The sequence below is a fragment of the Struthio camelus genome, chromosome Z, assembly GCF_040807025.1.
Source record: "Struthio camelus isolate bStrCam1 chromosome Z, bStrCam1.hap1, whole genome shotgun sequence".
Taxonomy (NCBI): Eukaryota; Metazoa; Chordata; class Aves; order Struthioniformes; family Struthionidae; genus Struthio; species Struthio camelus.
Window position 1 is genome coordinate 41,413,830 of NC_090982.1, and position 8,407 is coordinate 41,422,236.

Genomic DNA, 8,407 nt, shown 5'->3' on the forward strand with positions numbered 1-8,407 from the left:
GCCTTCCCTTCCCCATCTTTATTTTTAACATGACCTTCATACTTCTGCCTCTGCTACCACCGTGGCAGTGATACTGTTCACTACACCAGTATCCGACTTCACGCTTTCTTCCTAAGGCTATCTGCACTAAACACATCCAGCTACGTGCTCTGCCGTGAGCCGTGTGACCTCTTTACATTCCAGTAAGCAAATCCGTGCACTAACGATGGTTATCCTTAGGCACAGCACACCTTCGCTTATTGAGCTGACCCGCCAACTGCCTTGAGCAGCTTCGCAACGTGCATCCACCCACATGCCGTGGAGAGATGAGCAGAGGGCAAGGGCAGGTTTGCCTAGGTCAGTTCACTCGCATGAAATATTTTAAATGACAGTTTTAGGCTCAGCTTCTCTATTCTCACACTTCTATTAGGAAACAACATCAACAAGCCAAAGTGGCAATTTGCTGCTTAACAGCAATATTACTAATCAGTAGACAGTTCTAGTAGACGCAGCTAATTACCAGTGCTCTCGGTGACATTTGCAGCCCCACTGACTCATAACTCTTTTAGCAGAAAAACCTCACTTGAACTACTATGGGCAAAATGGGTACAAGCTGATTTTTACCAGCAGCCTCTACCCTTTACTGGTCTTTGGATAACAGTACTGTGCTGCTTACAGTGTGAAGCGAACAGTTATATGTTCGTTTTCAGTGAATTTTCGGGGGCCACAAGCAATTCCAGAAGGTCTTGCAGGTAACATATTGCCTGCCAGTCACGCGTTGGGAACGACTAGCTTAAACATTTTAAGGCAATCAACATCCTGCCAAAGTCTCCCCAGAGCTGCTGCTGGCAATCTATGCTAAAAGTATTAATATCTACTTTAAAATCTGAGCAAAACACAGAGCAGTTTGTTACCCTATATTATCTTGTATGCACTGCATCCTAAGCCAAATTTTTTTTCATGTCCCTTGCTTCTTCTGTACGTTTGGAGAGCCAAAAACAATAAAAGTGCCATATGGCCCATGTACCATGTTCATAAAAATATTTTTGGCAGTTTCTTCCGAGGAAAAAATATTGTGGATGGAATTTGTTTCAATTCTGGCACGAGTTATTAAGTTCTAAAACAAAGAAATTCAAAACATAAAATATGAAGTTACAGGCTTTGCTTCCTGCACTTTGAAAATGTGTTCCCTATAGAGCAGTCCGTAATACTTTCCAAAAACTACTTTAGCTCTTTCCTGAATGGTGGTTCTTGTACTGCTTAGTGGAGAGCCCTTCATCACAGTTTAATGCTTCTAGTTAAACATAGTAGAAGCTCAAGGATGGCTAAAATATAGTTTCATATACGAGTAATTAGTTGCATTCACTCATATTCTAAAACAAACCCAAGTTCTTTTCTGTATGCAAAAAACAGTGATAGTGTGCTCTCTACATCCAAATATACATTGCTGTTAAATAAATTCCCATAAGACGCTGTTAAAATTCATTTAAAGGAACAGACTTCAATGACTTTCTTCAGTCAAATTCTAAAGGTACAAACCTGACGTCTTTGAAATCATTCGCAATTTTTTCCATCAATTCCAGCAGAGCCAGGATAAATAATAACTGAATACTGGGTATTGAATAATACTTCAATAATACGCTCCTAATGCAAGGATTAAATAATACATTGGGCTCCTATAGACTTTGAGTAAATACACTTCCAGCATAGGCATCTTTAAGAACACACATCACTGAGGTTATTTAGCACTTATAGCCTTATATTCTGGAAAGATTTGTGGAAAAACATGCACGATGACCTAAACATCCCATATAAGAAAACAAAACCAGAAAAATAGATTATAAGAAATCAGAGGGGGAAAAACAACCCATTCTGCTTCTCTTGACACATCAGTTCTGCCCAAATTTATACTAATGCATAAAAGTAAAGGGTGGCATTCAGATGATAGAGCTTACTACCCGATACACTATTTTACACAAATTTATTTCCACTTAGAGTACACCTCTCCAACTTTTTGGTACTGTTGACTGTTGCAAAATGTAATAAGGTTAAAATTAGGACAACTTGAAGGTATTCATCAACTTTATACATGAACTTTTGTTCGGCTTTTTTCCTCATTTTTACTTACCTTCTCAGCTCTGACAGAGACCTGGATGAACAAATGATAGAGTCATAGCTAGACTGCTTCTGGGCAGTAGATTTTATATATATATATGTATTTTTTTCACTCCTGCTTCATCATGGTATTAGATACTGACTCTTGAAGAAAAAAGTTACATTAATTTACTGCAATATTCTGACAGATAGAAAAAAACTGCTTTTATTATGACTTTGACTGTTCCATGTAATGAGTTGGAAATGATTCATCTGAGAAAATGCATAGCTATAAAACACAATTATAAGTTTTGTTTGCAAAAGGAAGTCCAAGCATTAAGGTAAGGACAAATATCAGCGAGGAGTGCTCCTTGCCAGTTCATACACGTAATACTTGTTTTTAGTTCTACGCTATTTTTCCTGATGGGCCTCTGCCTTTAGGAAAATTTCAAATAACTAACTCAAGTTAGCAGACTTTAAAAAGCACACCATTGCTTCAGACCTCCCAAGTTCTTCAGTACATCACAAATCTGAATGTTTTGGCTGTTTATAGAATTCTGTAAAGTTCATCTACTGATATTTTATTAGTAAATTCAGGATAACCAAGGGCCTATAGGCTGCCATTGTAAATAGTCGTACAGAAGGTAGTTCTATGGGTACCGATTACTACAGCAACTTCAGGTCTGCACTGGTTTCTGGGACTGTAATAAATCTCCAGTACAGTTCAGCTGCTTTTCAGTGCATTTACTCCCTTGTCCTTATACTCCAATCCCCTTCACAGTCATGTATCCCCAACATAGTAGTGCTCTAAAGAAGGCAATTGCCCTGTATTATAGAGAAATATCAAACTGTAGCTAAACAGCAGCCCTAGAAGCTCTCTCTCTGCTAAGCAGAGTCAACTTCACCTCCACAATTATTCTGAAAACACCTTTTCATTTCTAATTTTAAGATATAGCCTGCTTCTGTAAAGAATAACAATCTGGGGCCAAAAGGACTCTGAGGGTAATTGCACAAGGCCTGCAAAAGTCATCAGGTTGCCAGTGTATAAACAAAACTGGTCCTTCTTGTCTCTCTTTTCATTGTTTTCTGAGGTGTATTAGTCTGAATTCAATGTTAGCAAGCTAGCAGAACATTTTCTTTGTCAGGTTAAATTAGCATGAATAATACCTCTATTATATTACATTTTTTTTTCCTTTTTTATTTCAAGTAATCTAAATTTTGTTTGAATGAAAAATCAGCTTTCTTTGTACCATATGAATGAGAGCAGATATTGTTCAAATTTATACAGGACTCTCATATTTATAGCAATATTGCTATCATTAAGCAGAAATATTGTATTTAATTTTTACGGAAATTCATGAACTAGTGGGAGGTGCTTTAGAACATACTGTCAAATGAAAGAAGAAAAATCAAAAAGCTCCATAGAGCTAAGAGTGTCCTGGAATTCTGCCTTTCAGGTTTATACTACAGCATCTCTGACGATCTCACATTAGCAAGGAACTAGAGCAAACCTTCACTGAAGCAGGGCCCTTTGCTATTTTTGTGTATGCTTGTCTGTCTGAAGGTGATGAGGGAATAATAAAATTTCATGAGGCAACCTGAAACGTATTGCTGTCGATCAGTGCAGTACGTTTTGCTCATTACAGATCTATTACTGGCTGTCATTAGTAATTAGCACTTAGTAACACTTGGGTAATTCTTTGTTCCTATACATGCCTGAAGCTGAACTGAAGGATTAAATTCCTAAAAGTTAAAAATTCGTAATTTTGAAACTGAAGCTTTGAGGAGAATATTCCATGCTTTGTGTTAAATGTTTATAGTCATGATATTATTCTAGTCTGAATTTACCTACAGCGTATCTAGCGTTGCTTTGACAGATGATTTCTTGTGACGAGCAAAGAGTAAAGACTGCAGAAACACACGATTTGGAAAAACATTTTTTGTGATCATTTCAATACATCTGGGAAGTGCGAACAATGTTAGGTTCTGCAGTAATTTCTATGAACTCTCCAATAATTGTTGAAGTTATGAAAACGTAAGGATAATTTTTGTTCAAAAATGTTTCAAAGATAACAGTTCCCAGGAGTTTTTTTCATATGTATAGAAAAGCAGCTTGCAATAAAACAGACCTTTGAGCTCCCCAAAGGTGGGACTGTGTTGACAAAGTGCTATGACACTTGAAGGAAACCTTTAAACAAATCGGGTTTAACTGTTTTAACCCGACTTCTGACTTTGTGCTAACAAATCAATGGCACACGTAAGCGTCTGTCATGTAGACAAACATTTGCCAACTCATTCAGATAACTGAATTCCGTATTTTAACCCTGCATTACATTGTGGGTGCAACATTAGAGGATATATCTGAAGATGAGGATTTCAAAACACTGAGTCCATTTAAATGGAGTTAAAGATTTAGTTCATAAAAAAGCCCCTGAAAAAAAAGGGGAAAAAGCCTCCCAAAACCCTAGATATACACCTAGATAAAATTCCTAAAGAGGTAGCTGTCACTGATCGTTTTTGAAATAGAGGAGTCTTTTCAGCTGAAATGACTAAAATGAAGTTGCCAAATTGTTAAGTGAGATGTAATATAAATTACATCCAACCCAAAACAAAGACCACCATCGCCCTCTCTGCGTGTTACAGTATTACATCTCTCTTTTAACGTATCATAGAGCACTCAAGGACGACTATAGATCTGAGAAATCATGGAAAAGATTCAAATAAGCAAGGAGTGGTTAAAACAAAACTACAGTGTAATCCAAATAAATCTACAAATCAACAATTTTCATTAGTAATGAAAAAGGAAAGACAGTGCTTAAATCATATATAGTCTTCACAAACATTCCATCTTAATCTGCTTATAATACTTCAAAGCTATAACAGGGATCACAAGCCTTTCAAAGAAACGGTAGATCAGCTGGTCTCATGCAGATACAGCCAGGCAAAATTGCTAGAAATCTGGATGATGCTGATTCCCAGCTGGTGAGCGTATAGAGAGTTGCTGCCCAGGAGGGATAGGGAGAGTAAGAAGCATAAAAACCCAGAAGAGGTGCTTAAACGCTATTGACTCAAGAGGGACCATTCCTAGTCAGATTAGGGGTCCTGGTTCTTCACTGAGCTAAATCCCTCAGTGATTAGCTGATTGAGCTAAAACACTCCATTGTTTTTGTTTGCATTTGAGAGAAAGTTCAGTCAACAGACTGAAAGTGAAGTGGCTGTGGCAGATGTCCTGAAGCGGCAGCAGACCCCCCTGAATCTGCCTCACGTTGTGAAAGCTGGTTGTTACAATACCCAAATGCTGTGCTCCTTTAGGTCAGCGTGCCAACAAAATAGGTCAAATGATACCAAGGATCTAGTTAGTTACTGTGGAGATCCATCACCCTTTGAAATCCATGACTAAATGGAAAGGCAGTATTGTAATGAATACAACAAATTTTATGAACAAATACCATGTTTCGGTAATAATAGATCTGTGATTCAATAAAACTAAGAGTTAAAACTCATTTTAAAAAGTTCATTTACTAAAATATTTCAAAACATAATTTATCCAGTAAATACTAAATGAACCATTAGATGTAGAGCCTAACTAAACCATGACTATCTGTTTCTATTTTGATGTCAAAGGAACCTACAAACCCATTGACTTCTAGAATGTGGTGAGAATTATCTAGTTGTTCAGTGCTTTCAATTTTTTTTTTTTTTTTTTAAGTACAATTATTTTCTTAGGCTCCCTTTAAATTTCCTTCCCTATTAGATATACGTGCAGGCAATTTTGTAGCTGATGGAGATTCTTAAACCAAGCTCAGGAAGACAGTCAGGATGCCTTCCAGTAGTATACTAAACAACACCTCTATCACTGGGGGTTTGCCCTCTCATCATCTCCTTGGGAAAGAAAAAAGTTATGAAATTAAATATTAGTGCTGCCATGTTTTATACAATACGAAGCATACTAATTTTGTTTGAAGTAGAAGCTGACAAAATTTGCAAAGATGTTTTTGTCTGGCCTCAAGATCAGAAGGAGAGAGAGTCCTATCTGCTCAATAGCCCTTTCCATTCTTCCCCTTACGGTGGAAGATTGCAGTGGGTAGAAGGAAACTGCTGAAAGCAGTTACCCCATAAGTTATACAGGCACTTTAAAGAATCTGTGGAAGACACATGGATATGGAATGATGCTGGGAGCCTCAAAAACCATCTGACCACACAAGCTGCTAAGGGAGGAGCTAATTAACAGATGGCCTTGTAACAGAACGTGTTACTAGTCTTGAATCTAACCTAGCAACAAACCGTACCGAGGCAGTTCTGAAGACCAGAACAAATTGGAGGAAATATAAAGTGAGGGCTGAATCTCACTGGTGGTTGTGACAAAGCTCAGGGTTAGACAGAAGTAGTAAGTTCTGTACAGCATAGAAGAATGACTGATGAGGTGGAAGAGAGAGATGAAAACAAGAGACTGAAGGCTGTGACCTATTATCAAGGAACCTATCATCCCTATCAATCTATCATCAAGGACCCAAAAGCACCAGAACCCAAACTCCCCTAACAGTAATGCACAGAATCTGATTGAGCCTTGCTCAATCACAGGGGTTTTTTTTTGTTTGTAGTAGACAGTTTATTCTGTAGTTGTTGATAATAAACCCACACTTCAGGCGACAGCGTCGTCGTATTTCTACTTTGAGGTGATATAGTAAGCCAAAAACACCTTTTTCCTAGCCCACCTCCTGTAGGTATGCATCAGGGAGAGAGAGTATTGGTCACAGTTAAGATACAACAGAGAGAATTCAACAACAGCTCGGTCTTTGGACAAGGGGTTGTTCCTTTTTTACAAGCTGTGGGATTGCCTGAAGTCTAGTCTATGAGCCTTCAAGGAGAATTTAGGCCCTTCAGTCTGTCTCGTTGGCTGAAAGTTGCATGAATAACTCAGCAAAGGAGATCGGGAACAGCAGCCTGCTTGCAGGGATAAAAGCTGCTGCACCCAAACATGTCATCACAGCAGCATAACAGTATAAGAATGCCTCATTCACAGCCTCTTTCCCCTTTAAATCAGATGGTGCCTGTCCCTGAGATGACGGACTATTGGTTTACTAAGGGCAACGTCTACCCACAGCAACAGCAGTGACATCTTTACCCTTAACATCTGTCTAAACTTCTGATGCAGATAGTAGACATGAAAGCTGTAGCAAGTCAGGGCCTGGAAGATGAGTAGAAGGAAGAGATTCAGGATGTTGCATCTGAGGTCCTAAAGTATGTTAAATGATATACCTGCGCTATTTCACCACAATAAACAGCAAAATATCAGTAAGCTTGTGTATCCTTTACTCTGTGATCTGTAAGTAGTAGAAACCAGATCAGAGTTACAAAGCTAATATGCCTTTTACCTGTGTGCATCATATGACTGTAATCACCATTGCACTGCATTTGCCCTCTACAGTTTACACCAAGCTAATTAAATGCTATTCTGCATAATTTCAAAGCAAAAGTCAGTGAAATGTAAACTTCTAAGCCACATTGCTGCTTCTATCCCATAGGCTAGCAGCCCACAAGCTAGTAAATACTGGTTTGCATGTAAATAGCTATTAATTATGCTTCTTATGATACTTTTTTTTTTTACAAAACTAGCATTTTGATTAGTTGGTCTAGGTTTGTAGAAATTCTTTAAAATATTTTTTCTAAATAGAAAGTGTGCTCAGATTTTGTCTTTTAGGGTGCATTTAGAAAAACCTTTCCATATCCAGAGTATGTTAACAGTAGGCAAAATGGACGCGTGAACTCTACAAACAATTCATTTCAAAAGGCAGTTTTTCCACTGTAGTGGTACAGCATGAAATTGGAATTCAGTTTTTCTCAGCTGCCACTTTGCTGCAAGATGGAAAATCCTTGTAATGATTCTTCTTTACATAAGAACAGACATAAATTCTAAAAACCACATTTGACTGAAAGCTCATTATATAATTCATAATAGTTACCTACAGCTCAACTGTTCTTGTCCTCCAAATTCCTTCTGAAAACTCATCTCTGCAAACATGTTTGCAAGAAACCACTAATAGGAGTGAAAGTGAAGACAGATGAAAGTCCCGTTTAAAAGAAGGGAAGTATCTAGATTAAAGCATTTTTTACTTAATCACTGCTATCTCGAGGATTTTGTGACTAATTTTTCACGATACCTTAAGCTAACACTTTTTTTTTTATGCCACAGCTGTCGTTAGTGAAGAATATACTCACGATGCTAAGTTAATATGAACTAGCTTGCTAAGGTATGGTAGAACAATTACTTATCATACATCTATATATTTTGCTACTTTTGAACTCATTTTTTCCCCTCCCTATTCCTTCCTTT